Genomic DNA, 15,881 nt, shown 5'->3' with positions numbered 1-15,881 from the left:
AAAGCTGTAAAAGTTCTCTGTGCAAACTGAAATTTTTAGAAGGATTTCAGCAACTTTTCGAAAAAAGTTCTATTGAATAATTAATTTTTCAGCAAGGCATTGTCTCCAGATTTCTATTTAAGGTCAATATAGACACTTGTGTTTTGTCATTTCCGATAGGTTCTATCATATCAAAGACCAAATCAAAGTAGGCAAATGAAACTTGACAAAAGAATTCTGTACATTTTAAATGTAATAAAAAGATTGATTCTGAAAAATATTAAAATTATAATTACTTAAATTACTGAATACTCTTTTCTAAATGGATTTAGCCATGGCCGTATTTTTGAGAACTCATGACAAATTCAAGGTATACAATTTTTTGTCAGTAATCTGATAGTTGGATTCTGGATGAATTCTCAGAGTTGCTTTGTAAGATTAATAACTTATTAAACAACGCTTCGACACCATGCTGGCTTATTCAGTGAAGATTTTGATTTCTATTCGGATAGAATGGTACTCCTCTTGGTTCTTTGGAAAGCTAGCCTCTATGTCACCAGGAACAGTGAGTCTTTTAATTCTGAATAACAGTCGGCCAAGGGAATTCCGGCCATCATTTAATTGTTCAGTTATTCATCCTAAACAACAGATAACTTCAATTAAGATAATTTAAACTTTATAATTTAATTTAAAGCAATTTTATTAAGTACATCTTCTCCTAAAGATATACACATTAAATCTTTGCAATTGCATTCAAATTCCACACCATTATACTCAGTCTTAAAGAAATAATTCTACCCTTTGTACTAGCTACTCCGGAATTAAGCTGAAAATTTGCAAATATACTTGAATTTTTAAGAAAAAAAACATTGCTGACTAGAAGCAGTGATCCTGAACTACTATTCTAGGACTAGGAATGTTTTAAGAAATGGCGGAGAGAAGTGATAGAAGATAATGACCGTCTTGATGATTGATGGGTATTTTTAAGAGCATATTTTCTATATAGTATATATTTTCATGAGTTGTGCACTTTTTTTTCTATCTATTCCTTTGATGTGAAAGTACAGCGCTTTAAAATATACATAAAAAGAGAATATTATTCGAGGGAAATAAATTTACCACAACTTGTATGTTATGTTCGTTGAGCAGTATTGCTCCATTGGAACAGGAAAAAAACTACAAATAATCTGAAAATCCTTCAGAAAAATTTAATATCGGAAACAAGATTGATCGTGGATATTATTTTATCCTTATATTTATCCAGAGATCAAACAAAATTAAAATAGAAGGGAATATCGTTTAATTACTTTTCTTTTTTTGTAGAAAGATGTTTTCTAGCTTCATTTTTGTTTTTTTAGTAAATTTAAAGTTTGAATTTTATGAAAAGCAAAACTGCTTGATTTTTGGGAGAATTTTAATGGAAAATGGGAAATGTGAAACAAAGAACATGTTATATTCAGATAAAAAGCTGAACAATATCATCTACAAATAAGAAAAACTATTTATGGGGTAACACTTATAATATCGGTCACAAACTTAAAGAGATCATTCAATTCACAATCCTGCGTAAAACCTTAAACGCTCGTTTGCATTTAATTAGCTATTCTCTGATGGAATAAAACTTGCTCGTTTCCTTTATTTTCACCATTTTATATAGCCTTTATACTTTATACAGTCTAATTCTGAATATGAAAACTGATTGAATTAATACAATCTAAAGAGGGGCAAATATCATATTTACCTTTAAATTTATAAATAAAAAATGCATAACTTGAGTTGACTATACTCCATGTTATTCTTAAGGTTTGGGGGATTTGAATTAATTTTTCAAACCACAACATGGGAGATTCATGAAACCAACTTCGTAACTTTTTTTTTCATTTCTTACCTCAAAATTAACTTCTATTTGTCCGTTATACATTAGCGCGATTAACATGGAAAAACTGGTCATGTGGCAACAGTGCTTTTTAGAGGAACGTAGAACGGTCAATTCTGAATGGTACACAACCATTTGTTTGCCGGAAGTCTTCGATGAAATAAGGAAAACAAACAAGCGCCGTCGGATCATTTTTCATCAAGACAATGCCAGCTGTCACACATCTCGTCTAACAACCGAGTATTTGAGCACTCAAAAAATCGAATTAATGGGTCATCCGCCGTGCAGTCCTGATTTGGCACCAAATGACTTTTTTTTTGTTTCCGAACGTCAAGAATAAATTACGTGGACAACGATTTTCGTCGGCAGAAGAGATGCATTCAAAAACCATGTTTTGGAGGTGTCTCAAGCGGAATGGAAAAAATGCTTTGATAAGTGGTTCGAACGCATGCAGAAGTGTATAGATCATAAAGGAAAATATTTTGAAAAACAATAAAGTCATTTTCAATGACAGATTACTGTTTTTTTTTTTATTATTAGGCTCAAAATATAAATAGTGCCCCTCGTATTAAAAGCGTTGTTAGAATTACCAGTTTGCAGTACAGGTTATATTTGTTTTTCAAAAACGAACTAAATAACTGACTGCGCAGTTATGAGCCTATCTCTTTTATGTGTAACATTTTTTTTTTTTTGTTGTAAATATGCATTTTTTAAGGTTTTATTTATTATTTTCAAATTTTGGAGGCGCCTTGGTAACCGAGTTGAGGCGAGACCTGTAAAGCTAATATGTATTGTGTTACTGGGTTCGATTCTCGTCTTAGGCCTTGAATTTTATTTAAACGGTAAATAAGAAATTTACAGTAAAGTATATAGTATGTATGTTTGCTAGTCGCCTCCATCCACGACACCTAATTGGTAGTTGGACGTAAAGCCCGCCTGAAAAAAATAGGCAATTACTTTACTTTACTTATTCAAATTTTGGGCATGAGAGTTGGTGTTTATTGCTTTCACTTGAAAGACTGAAGAAAGCTTTGCTGTATTATGTTTTAAATAACAATATGAGGAATAATGAAACAGTGGAACTTTGCCCAGAATAAACGTCCGCTAAAAACCAGCAGTTAATTTATTAGCAAAGTGACAAATAACTTTCTAAATTGGACAGGTAACAAACTGTTACTAACTTCCACGTGAAAATTAAGCGAGATTATAAACTGACCTCTATCATAGTTACTTACATTATTGAAATTGAATACTGAACTAAAATAGCCTGCTACTAAACGTAGCATATGAGCACTTTATATTTGAAAAGAGTTTCAACTTTACCATGTTGAGAGCGTACAATGTACAGTGATAAATTGTATTCCTTAAGAAAAGTTCAACCGTAAGTGGAGATCCCCAGCTTCATCAATTATAGTTCTGTCAAGAACTTCTTCATCTCATCGTGAATATTAAAATAATAATTCATGAATTTCTTACACACATTCAATAATTTTGCAACATATTTCTCTTTACAAATAATAATTGAAATTGACAAATAACAATAGTAAGGAGAGGATATGGATATTACACTGCTTGATTCATAGCAACCATAAACAGAATAACACCTTGGACGAGCCGTCCCTAGCTCAGCTGTTAGGCTGAAGCTTTAAATAAGGGAAGAATAACGCCGTTTTGTACGATAAATAATAATTGAAGCTGCGATCTGGACTTATCGCAGTTGAAATTGTGTACTACTGATCTGAGAGGCTTCCTCTCAAAGAAGGAACTGAAAATTGTCATGAAAAATGTTCGCGACAATGATATAATAAAGGAACAGGATTACGGGAAATAACCAGTGAAACTAGATGAGGAAATTACGGGCCTAAGTCTTAATCCTCCTAGAACAAACTCAATCTGAATCCACTCATCAGCTTTTCAAGCTTCATAATAATTAGACTGATCACTAATTTTCCATAAAAACTTGTTATTACTCTGCGACCACGGATACCGCGTTTGCATTACAATACTAGTACGATGGCAACAGTGAGTGAGCTTGAAAAAATCTGTTTAGGGTCTTACTAAGTCACTTGAAGATGTTATAGACCACGTATCTTGCGCGGTTTTTTTGTTCTGGAAGAGATCTAGGCAGAGCCACCATCAATATGGACCATGATTCACCTTTGTCGAAGTGAAGTTAGAAGCTTTTTAAGTCTGGAGCACCTTTGCGCTTATTGTTATATTTTTCAAGAAAAAGGAGAAAAAAAAGAAGATTTTAGTTGAGTTTTGTGGGAGCTGTCACTCTTCTTTCAATTCTAGTATCATTTGATTCTAGCATGTTCAGTAATGTAGACTATTAGCAATCCAGTAAAGTCTCTCAACAAAACTGTTTTATTTGTATATTTGTATGCAACAGCGTGCTTTGCAAAATAATATGTGCTTACCGCATAATATGAAAATTATCTGTTTTACTAAATTACCTGAAGTAGCTCGTTAAATTGTAATTACTTGTTTAAATTTCTCTCAGTAAATTTATCTGTATCTCAGGTAAACTCTTAATTTTAATTTAATTCTAAGTTTGCTCAAAAATAATTTATTATAGTAAACGTATAGTATTTCATTTAGTGGAAATAAGGAGAACCTTAGTACGCGTATTTTAGAGTAACTTAATAAGTCTAGAATGTAATATAATACGAATAAATTAAAAAATGTTTATTAATTAAAATAAAGTCAACCTTTTATTTAACAGCCCGGTTTAAATAATTATAATTTACGGAACAGTTTAGTAGGATTAAAGTGTTTCTATTTATGTTGTTACATCCGCTAGAAGTAACTTGGGATATAGACCAAAGCCATCTGCATAGTAAATAGTACGTGTTTAGAATGTTGTGAATAAATCTGTTTATGTAACATTAAACCATAATCTTCTTTATAACGAATTATATTATTAAACATTTATTTATTTAAAATGTAAAATTATTTGTAATTTTAAAGCAATCTGTGGACTAGTGGTGGACCGATGGGTGCAATCAGTGGTGGATCCATCATTATCGAATAGTCCTCCTCTAAAATTATTATATTTTTAGAATTGTTTCTTTAGAATGGAATGGTGGGCCCTGCTTATGTGAAAACCACTATTTTTACCTTGTTTTGTCTATTATTATTAATATTTTTGGTAGAATCTATCTCTATGGAAAGTTGGGGGAGTTGCACCTAGTGGCAGATCCCACCAATGGACAGACTTGAAAGTTTTTTAACCTTAAAGGGGGCGGACCTTACACACTTCATTGACAACTTTATCTTACAGCTATTCCTAAACCATCCATCCTCTGACAAGGATATAAATCGATCCTTCTTAGAAGAGTTATAAAGCAATCAGTTTAAGTGTGAGGAGTGATGTCGTTTAGTTGGGTACTGGCAGGGATGCTGTGATCCGGGAAGAAGTTGCTGGCCCACTTACTTCACTACATCCTCAACTTTTTCAGAATTATTTTTGCCTAGATTTTATTCTTACTATAAAGATCTATCCATTCAGGTTTTCTCAATTTTCTAACAAGCCTATCCAGCCATCTTTATTTAACAGCTCGAAATCTTCCTTTTCTATATAAACCATCCTGATAATCCACAGCAACGCCTAAATGGACGTTGGACTCATGATTTTCCTATCCTTGATAATTTCACTCATTAAAATTCTCGAGAGTGTCAGCACTGTTCTGTATCCCTAGGGTATCGCATTCTGCGTCGGTTATAGCCTTTTTTTGCATCATGTAATTGTAGTTTACTCTCCATCTGCAGTTTGTCAGAAGTAAATATGTTTCATAAAGGAGATAATAAAACTAAAAAAATAATAATAGTACAAATATGAAATAAATACCATTGTATTTAATTGAATAATCTGGTTTGATCTCCAACGAGTTTCTTATACTGCATTTAATTTTCTTATCAAATATTAACATTCTACGATTTACCGATTTTGGAACACAAAAGCCCGTAGTGAGGGAGTGAATAAGCGAGTGAAAGAAATACCAATTCGAAAAACCTCTTTTTGTACTCGGAACTTCAAAAGGAAAGTAAATAAAAAAACAACTTAAATAACCGTATCCGGTCGGAGAATGTTGCAGAAAGATAAGGGTTGCAAGAGTGTTTGGGTTCCATTGAATAAAGTACAAAAACCACCGATTGGATCAGTTCATCTAGTATTATAGTACATTGATTAAATGTATTATTAAAGGATTTTGTAGCTAGAAACCTCTGGAGGGCGAAGGTATTGGAAATAAGTATAGCACTTTTTCTCTTAATATTGGTGAACTATACTTTTTAAATCCACATCGCTTTCTTTCACTCCGTAAATATAGAATTTCGAAATATAATTGCACTTGTGTAAACATAAAGGTTTGATTTAATGAATACACATTTATTAACATTATTTATTCAGTAATATTTATTTATTAATGTAATCGGGTAAAGAAAGTGTTTTGAAAAATCTATATTATTGCTAAACATTTCGAGTAACATTAGTTCTCTTCAGTATAATTAGAGAAACTGCTATTTTGTCACCATTGTTCCCTTCGGTTTAATTAGACAAATTGCTTCTTAATCACCATTGTTCACATTAGAATTTGTACAGCTACGCCCTCCCTACCCACCAAATAAAGCTCCTGATGAAGGGTACCAAGTACTCGAAACGCTGAGCAAAAACGATTTTGACGTGAATACGTCTTTAAATTTGCTATCATATGGAGGCGATCCAAAAAAACCTAATGATAACAAAATCCTGGAATACAGTTTGGCGTTATAGTTTCCAATCTATCGTCTACATCCAAAATTGAATTAGACCACTGGATAGCTAAAGGATCAAAGAATTCATTACAATAAGCGAGGACTGTGACGCATCGCGCGCGGTGAAGAGGGAAGCGCCGCCATTTTGCTGCGTATCGAGATTTGCAATTAGTATAACTTTTGATTCGGAGGAGCTACGATGTTCGTTTAAGTTTTAATCGTCAGCTGTCGTCACAATCTATCGATTGTATATAAAACATTAGTGTAAAATAGTGACAGTGAATATAATAAGGTGTTAGAGTAAAAAAATATTATCAAAAATATATAATGTCGGCCTATACGCGTCGTAAAGCCAAAACCAAATACAGAGATCGTATACAGTTGGAAAGGGCTTCTCAAGAACAATCGAATGGTAATATTAAAACACCATATGATCGAGTCAAGCTGTGCTTTATAATTAATAAAGTTATATTGTAACACAGTAATTATTTGTTTCCTTGATTTCATCCTAAATACATAAATACAAATATTTTATATAAAAAATATAACCCGTTACGTAAACGTATTCACGTACAACACACGGCCGTGTCCATGACACAGCCGCAGTTTTTTGCTTCTTTTTTTTTCTTGAGTTTTACTTTGCCAATTGCCAAAAACAAATTCTGTCTTAATTAAAATCTGACGATTTAAGACGATCATTTTTTAAACCACTTTTAGATTGCAAAACAAAATTAAAATAATAAATCAACTCTTTATAATTTTAATTCAATATTTGGAAACAAAAAACTATTTTATAATTTTTTCTAAAAAAAAAAAAAAATGCTTGTATTTCTGCTCTTTACACATTATACTACAATATATTACATTATATTACAATAAAACTGTCGGGTATAGCAGTTGTATAAGGGTTAGATCGTCAAAAACTGTACGAAAAAGTGTAACGTTAAAAACTCCTGAATTTGACAATTTTACAAAAACGAGTATTCCCGCACCCCTCCTCTATACAATTTACACTGCTGACCTTCCACTGCATCCAAATACTGCTACCTTTACCTTCGCTGACGACACGGCCATTTTATCGTCTGACAATGATCCTGTCATGGCAACTCGCCATCTTCAATCCCATATTAATAACCTAGAACCCTGGCTACGAAAGTGGAGAATTAAGGTAAATCAACAAAAATTCAAACATATAGTTTTCACACTAAACCGGAAAACCCTCCCTTCCATATATTGCAACCATATTGCTCTTCCTACCGTTACAAAAGTACGTTACCTTGGACTTCACCTCGACAAGCGACTAACCTGAAATCCTCATACTCGACTAAAACGAACTGAGTTAAATAACAGATATAAACTATTAAAAAAATTACTAGACAAACGTTCAAAACTGATGCTACGTAACAAAAGACAGCTGTACTACACATTACTAGCCCCTATATGGACATATGGAATAGAACTGTACGGGACAGCCAAACACTCGAACCTTCATCGTATCCATTCCCTTCAATCCAAAATCCTTCGTACCCTTGTCAATGCTCCTTTCTACGTCTCTAACCATACTATCCACAATGAGCTTAAAATTCCCTTCGTCTCTGTCCTCGCCAAATCCTGTTACATAAAATTCCATTCCCAACTATCCTCTCACATGAATCCTTTAGTCCAAGCCCTCTCAACCTCCACCCTCCCAACTAATCCTCCACGACGGTTGAGGCGTCGGTGGCCTCGCGACCATCTGCGAATGTAGCGTCGGCTGTCTAGTGTGATAGTCGTGATTCTCCTGCTATTATGGCATATTACGACTGCTATCGCTGGATGGCCGTCGTTCATGTCAGTCATGTCAATGTGTGCTTGTTGGCCTAGCCTATCAGCACACTCTATTATCGACCATCTGTTTTACTTGTTGCATTGATTTCTGTGCAGTTGTAAAAATCTAAATAAAGGTTAAAAAAAAAGAAAAAAAGAATTTGACAATTTTTTTTTCTCTTCTTCTATTTAAGATAAAATTCTTAAAGTTTCTTTAAAATAGAGAAAAAATACTCGTTTGCAAGTGCTTATTTATTTTGCAACAACATACGAGCGTCGTTTGAAAAGTCCGTGCAAAGTCAGAGAGATAGCACCACTGGCGAGTATCGAGGTTGTTTAGTTAGTAGCATCTCTTGGAAGAACACACACCAAGTTTCAGCCAGATCGGTCTATTTCTTTGTGTTTGGCATTCGTTTGAATCGAGGAAGTCGAGTGATTTTCAAAAAATGGACGAAAAAGAATTTCGTGTGTTGATTAAACACTACTTTATGAAAGGCAAAACGCCTCAGGAGACTAAAGAGAAGCTTGATAAACATTATGGTGACTCTGCACCTTCGATTAGAACAGTTTATAAGTGGTTTCAAAATTTTCGGAGTGGCCATATGGGCACTAGTGACGTTGAACGTTCTGGACGCCCTGTTAAGGTTACTACTCCAGAAATCATTGATAAAATCCATGATATGGTGATGGATGTCAGAAGAGTGAAGGTGCGTGAGATTGCTAGTGCTGTGGGCATCTCGAATGAACGGGTACATAATATTTTGCATCAACATTTGGACATGACAAAGCTATCCGCAAGATGGGTGCCGCGATTGCTCACGCTTGACCAAAAACGAAATCGTGTGAAGTGTTGCAAGGACTGTTTGCAGCTGTTCCAGAAGAATCCGCAGGACTTTAAGCGTCGTTTCGTCACTGTGGATGAAACATGGATACATCACTACACTCCTGAGACCAAAGAACTATCTAAACAATGGGTTACCAAGGGGGAATCTGCGCCAAAAAAGGCGAAGACCGTTCCTTCGGCCGGAAAGATTATGGCGACTGTCTTTTGGGATTCGCAAGGAATAATCCTCATCGACTATCTGGAAAAGGGTAAAACTATTACAGGTGCATGTTATTCATCGTTATTGGACCGTTTGAAAACCGAGCTGCAAGAAAAACGCCCACGATTGGCCCACAAAAAAAGTCCTTTTCCATCACGACAACGCACCAGCTCACACTTCAGCAGTTGTGGTCGCAAAATTAATGGAAATAGGGTTCCAACTCGTTTCACATCCCTCTTATTCTCTAGCCTTGGCTCCCTCGGACTACTATTTGTTCCCCAATATGAAGAAATGGCTGGCGGGAAAAAGATTTTATTCAAACGAGGAGGTGATTGCAGAAACGAATGGCTATTTTTCAGACTTGGACAAATCCTATTATTCGGAAGGGATCAACAAACTAGAGCAGCGTTGGACGAAGTGTATAAGCCTAAAAGGAGACTATGTTGAAAAATAAAAAAGGTTTACCCCAAAAAATTAAGTAGTTTTTATTTTTGCACGGACTTTTCAAACGACCCTCGTAGATTTAATAGATTTTGAAAAAATGTTGCAAAAAAACAGCATTTTAAAAAAAATTCATGTTCTTCCTCTTCTTGTTAACTTTTTTTTTGTTAACAATGAAGCGCCTAATCGAGTGAATATTCTAAAATGGTTACCAAGAACACTCTAAAAAGATAATGTTAAAAAAAAAGTTTATACATATATCTCTACTGTGTATAAAGAATGTATAATTATTAAAAGATAGTTGTATTACAGAAAATGATAAAAACTGAATAACCACTATTGTAAAATGACATTTGGTTTTCAGGTATGGACTAAAAGCTACCAAATATTTTACTCTATAAATTTACATACACCAAAATATTTTACAAATTTTCATGATTAATGATGACGGGAATTAAATAAATTTGTTAATCTTGAGCAATGGAATGAACTTTTAATAAAGCAGCACCAGAATTTTTTTTAAATAACATTTTGCTGGAATAGGCGTTATATACTTATAATTAAATTTAAGTGAAGCTAATGATATTTCATACGGCTTTTAATCGATTGCAGTTTTAATGGATAAATATTTTGCAGAATATTATCATATTTCTCAGAGATATCACACTAATGGATAGACTGGTTGCGTTCCTCTTAATGGCCTACTATTTATTTTTTATTTATTTATTTATTCATTTATTTTTTACCATTTGTGAACTTTCCTGCCAAAACTTGGTCTATCATTCATACAAAATGTTCCTGAACAACCTAAAATAACAGTAAAAATTATTCAAAATATGTTATGTACGCTAAAAAAAAAGGAGTAGAAAGAAACTGTTTTGACAAAATAAGTAAAAAACGAGAAATGGTAATCATTACTAAAAATGAAAGAAAGCCTAATGTCAATATTTTGTATGTTGTGTTGAACTGCCAAACTTTTGACGTAGGATCTAGGTCATCTTGAGGGCCGACGAACATTCTCGACAGAAACAGATTGCAGTGTACATTGATTTGATGATATAAAAAATATCAAACTATAATTATTTACTTTATCCTTATTATTGTTTTATATTGTGGGTATTTAACCTTTAAGGTTGGTATGTCTCTCTTAGGTATGTACCTAAAACTAAGCAGTTCATCTGAGCAACCTTTAATAATCTACAAATATCTCTTTGTGATCATTATAATCAGCTTCTGATTTCTGAATGGATTATTTGGCAAGATTTGATTTGCAAGTAATGGATTTTAAGGAATCTAATCTAATGGGAACGAAGTTGTGAAGTCTTAGATAACAGATTTTATGATATTAGCTTCATTTGGATTGCATAGATCATTATTTGTTGAAGACAATGTGGACCTAAATGATTTTTAAGGATGTGTAGTGGTTTTAAATGTTAGATTCGGTTAAAGACTTAATGGAACATCTTTGTCCCTTTGGTCCGCATTTGCCAAGCAAAGTCTTGTACAAAAGAATTTGTTTTGTAAAGTAAGTAGACCCTTAGCCTAAAAATTCTAGATATTTTACGCGTCACAGGGCACAGGGGTGTTACAGAAAGTTAAAGTAGTTTGTTTATATCAAATTATTTAATTTAGTGACATTCAAAATTGAATTTAAGAGAACATTGGTCGAGTTATATTGTAGCCATAAATTAGTTTTGCGAAGTAATTTAGACTAGCGGCATATGGGTTTTCAGTCACAAAATAAATTAAGGGGTACAAAAATAATTTTTGCTGAGTTAGAGTCAAATGGCTAAATTTGACTATTAAGTCTAGCCATCTTAAGCAAAGAACAATGAATTCTGAACAATAAATTACACTAAGTGAGCTAATTTTCTTAGGGTTAACTCATATACTCATATACATATATTAAATGGGATCCATTATATGGATAAAATACTATAATCTAAAATAAGCATTTTTTTCTTTTAATATACATAGATTTACAACTAAAATTATCACACCTTCTGTTACTGCAACCTATTTGGTCATACGGCATCGAAGTATGGGGATCGACTAAGCGTACGAACCCTCTACGCCTCAATAAAAAATACTACGAAAACTACTTAACGCTCCATTCAATATTTCTAACCTCACCATTCATAATGACCTAAAAATCCCTTTCATTAAAGATCTTGCTAAAACTTATTTTCTCAAATCATTCCTCTACAGCAACTTATCCTAACCCTCTAATCGAAAAACTATCTTCTTCTGCAATACCAGGTGGTCCTCCAAGAAGATTGAAGAAGATGGCCTCGCGATCTACTCTCTTCATAAGAGCAGACTAATATATGTCTACGTTAATGGAGTGACAATATTGGGTGACTTCTCCACTTGTATAGCCTGATATTGTTTTATCATGTAACACATTTGCTTGTTGCAACAATTGTTGCAGTTGCAAATTTCAATAAAAGATTAAAAAAAAAAAAAAAATTGTTACATTAAAATTCAAAACTAAAAATATGAAGGCAACTGGGCGGAAGTTCTATGCCCCTCTTTATTGAAGTTATGGTAAAGCTCAAAATTATTCTGTGGCCCTTCCAATTCAGCTTGTTCTCCTGGGGGCTTTAGAACCCCCGCGTTAAGAACCACTATAGTTCTTTTAGGAAAATATAAGAGAATATATTTTATTTTTTATGTATTATATATTATAAATATATATGCATATATTACGAGTAACTTTAAGATGTTTAAACTTAAATATTGATTACTTTTTAGATATCTAGGCCAAGTTTATGAACGAACATTGAATAATGCATTACATGCCAGATCCAATAAATTTCTGCTTGAAAACACCAGTATTAAGTTGAAAGTTAATAGCGGTAACATCTGTATATTAATCGCTATTATCTGCTAATAACTGTAGAGTAGCTAAAGTTGGCTGTACCGCATCATAATGTTTGTATAAAATTGCATCACTTACCGTTCTTCGCGAGGAAAGTTCTGGAAAGATGGAGTACTTTATACCCGAATGAATAATATATATAATTATGTAGCAGGAATATAAAGCAGCCATATTTAAAGCAAAAATCCAAAAGAAAATGATGACGAATATGAATTAAACATTTAATTAGTTCATCTGCTTAAACAAATTATTGTAATTAGTAAATGTGAGTACAGTGTATCATCATGGTGTCAAATGTTACATGAATAAATCGTGATGAATATATTTATGTATCCGGGGCTTGCATGATTAAAAATATTTTTAAAATTTATTTTTTTAAAAGTATTTTTATGTAGTTATCTCCTAACCCGTTTCAGATTGAGTATTACTCTTCTATAAATTAAATACGCAAGTTGGATGTATCAATGATGCTAAAATATCAATGTTGTCATCCGTCGTAGCATGCTAGTTTTCTTTCAATCTACGTTCCGTTTTGGATTTTCATCCATTGTATTTGAATTCAACTTTAAAGCAACACTTGACGGAAGCTTTGAAAGTTGAAGTTATATTTCTCTACACATGATTCAATTTCTGAAGATATATAAGTTAAAGTTAAAATTACTCTTAAATACTTTTTATCATAATAATTACAAAACAGAGGAAAAATACTTCTTAACCCCGAACAAGAACTATAAGTGAAACAGGTGTGGAAAGTAAATTACGTACATATCTGAATAGCATTAAGAAAGGTAGGCGATAGAACGAGATGTTACGTTATGCAGCTGCACTGGCTAGACAGAGTACCAATAAAGTTTTATTATTGTCGGTAAACACTTGCATGGAATATTGCAGTCTACGATTCGGTGGAAACTCCTCTAGTTAAATTCTTTTAATAAAATATAGCCAACTATTACAGTCTATGCCATCTAGCGGATATTTCAATTACAAACTTAACTGGAACCCGGGTCCTCCAATGAGAATGAGTCCAAAGTTAGCTCTTTTCTATTTTTATTGGTAACATTTTCTTTCTAAATTAAGTTGACTTTGTTTGTAAATTGTAGATGGATATAAGTATACAGGGTGTCCCAAGCTATATGGATAACGACTTTTTCTCGGAAACTAAGATAGCTAGAAAAAAAACTAAAAAATACGTGTTCCCTTAGTTTTTTGTTAGGAATCCAAATTTACTTTGTAAATTTTTTTCGGTGCTTCCAGAAGCGAGATACAGGCACCAACTTCATTTTTTCAAATGGGGAGGTGGGGTTTCTATTTCAGAAATTGATTCCTCTATTTTTTTAAAGAAACTTTTACTCGAATCAAGCCGGAATTGCATCTGTAGATGAACTAAAGCAGAGAATAATAGATGCCTGTAAGTCGGTTAAAGCTGAATTTATTTCTTTGGCAGTAAGGGGCAGGAAAGTGCATGTCTATGCATCTCTAATGGTGGAGGCCATTTCGAGCATGATCTGTAATATTAATGAGGAGTAAAATTTATGATAAAATAGTACTTTTCTTCTTATTCAATCAAAAAAACCGTTATAATATTATCATTTTGACATTTCTTATAAGAATCATGTTTTCATTCATAACTTCTAAAATATCGCTCACAGAAAAAAACCGTTCCAGTAAATTTTTCTTTAAAAAAATAGAGGAATCTATTTCTTAAATAAAAACCGCACCTTCCTATTTGAAAAAATGAAGTTGGTGCCTGTACCTCGCTTCTGGAAGCACCGAAAAAAATTTACGAAGTAAATTTGGATTCCTAACAAAAAACTAAGGGAACACGTATTTTTTAGTTTTTTTCTAGCTATCTTAGTTTGCGAGAAAAAGTCGTTATCCATATAGCTTGGGACACCCTGTAGATTTGCTGTTGCTGCTTGTGGACATTTGTTTTTATTTTTGAGTTGTGGTTGCTTTGAGTGATGTATCTTCCTTAACGACTTACTTTTGTTACTGATAACAATGAACTTTCTATCTACCAATTTTGCAGCAAAACTTTTTTGTATTCCCTGAACAGTAAACTTGTATCATTAATACTCTTACTCCTTCTACAATCCTTTTTCTTGTCTTCACTTCCCTTAAATTCTAGGAAAGTATTCAAGTAAGTTAAACTGCTTCTATCTAATCAGATAGAGGGAAGGTCTTTGGAAAATAAATCTTCCACAGGCAAATGCCTCTGTTTAGAAAAAAAATTATTTTAGTTAAGAAAGAAAATTCACAAAGTGTTTTTCCAAAGGTTAAATAAATCGCTTTTGATAGGCGTGTACGAAATGAAGGGATTCATTCATGACGTGAAAGTGTTCTTTGCTTATATTTTCTTCTTTTATTTTGTCTACTAATAGTCTATTTCTGGCTGATACTGGTAAGGGTTTTTTTCCAAGGACGTTAAAAGTGTTCCTGGTTATATTAAAAGGTCTAAGTCTATTTCTGGCTGATACTGGTAAGGGTTTTTTTCCAAGGACGTTAAAAGTGTTCCTGGTTATATTAAAAGGTCTAAGTCTATTTCTGGCTGATACTGGTAAGGGTTTTTTTTCCAAGGACGTTAAAAGTGTTCCTGGTTATATTAAAAGGTCTAAGTCTATTTCTGGCTGATACTGGTAAGGGTTTTTTTTCCAAGGACGTTAAAAGTGTTCCTGGTTATATTAAAAGGTCTAAGTCTATTTCTGGCTGATACTGGTAAGGGTTTTTTTCCAAGGACGTTAAAAGTGTTCCTGGTTATATTAAAAGGTCTAAGTCTATTTCTGGCTGATACTGGTAAGGGTTTTTTTCCAAGGACGTTAAAAGTGTTCCTGGTTATATTAAAAGGTCTAAGTCTATTTCTGGCTGATACTGGTAAGGGTTTTTTTTCCAAGGACGTTAAAAGTGTTCCTGGTTATATTAAAAGGTCTAAGTCTATTTCTGGCTGATACTGGTAAGGGTTTTTTTCCAAGGACGTTAAAAGTGTTCCTGGTTATATTAAAAGGTCTAAGTCTATTTCTGGCTGATACTGGTAAGGGTTTTTTTCCAAGGACGTTAAAAGTGTTCCTGGTTATATTAAAAGGTCTAAGTCTATTTCTGGCTG

The 15,881-nt window shown here is 33.2% G+C and overlaps 2 protein-coding genes across 9 annotated transcripts in view; one reads left to right on the top strand and one right to left on the bottom strand.

Annotated features, from left to right (window-relative positions):
* The window catches only part of LOC141449827 (glycosyltransferase 25 family member), a 184,266-nt gene that overhangs the window by 24,232 nt on the left and 144,153 nt on the right, over window positions 1–15,881 (top strand). The window lies entirely within an intron of this gene.
* LOC141448506 (melanocortin receptor 4-like) overlaps window positions 1–15,881 on the bottom strand; it is a 156,032-nt gene that overhangs the window by 16,898 nt on the left and 123,253 nt on the right. For 5 of the 8 annotated variants that reach the window (XM_074116889.1, XM_074116887.1, XM_074116890.1 and 2 more), the window contains one exon: window positions 276–617. The exons of 2 other annotated variants lie outside the window; for them this stretch is intronic. The gene's annotated coding sequence lies outside the window, so the exon portion shown is untranslated. Of the gene's footprint in view, window positions 1–275; window positions 618–10,481; window positions 10,708–15,881 lie in introns of those variants that run through there. One more of the 8 variants, XR_012455084.1, reaches the window with a different exon arrangement.

This window comes from Rhodnius prolixus, unplaced genomic scaffold (genome assembly GCF_049639745.1).
Source record: "Rhodnius prolixus isolate KJV_2025 unplaced genomic scaffold, Rpr scaffold_2, whole genome shotgun sequence".
Classification (NCBI taxonomy): domain Eukaryota; kingdom Metazoa; phylum Arthropoda; class Insecta; order Hemiptera; family Reduviidae; genus Rhodnius; species Rhodnius prolixus.
Note: the sequence above shows the minus strand (reverse complement) of the source record. Positions and strands in the feature narration are given on the sequence as shown.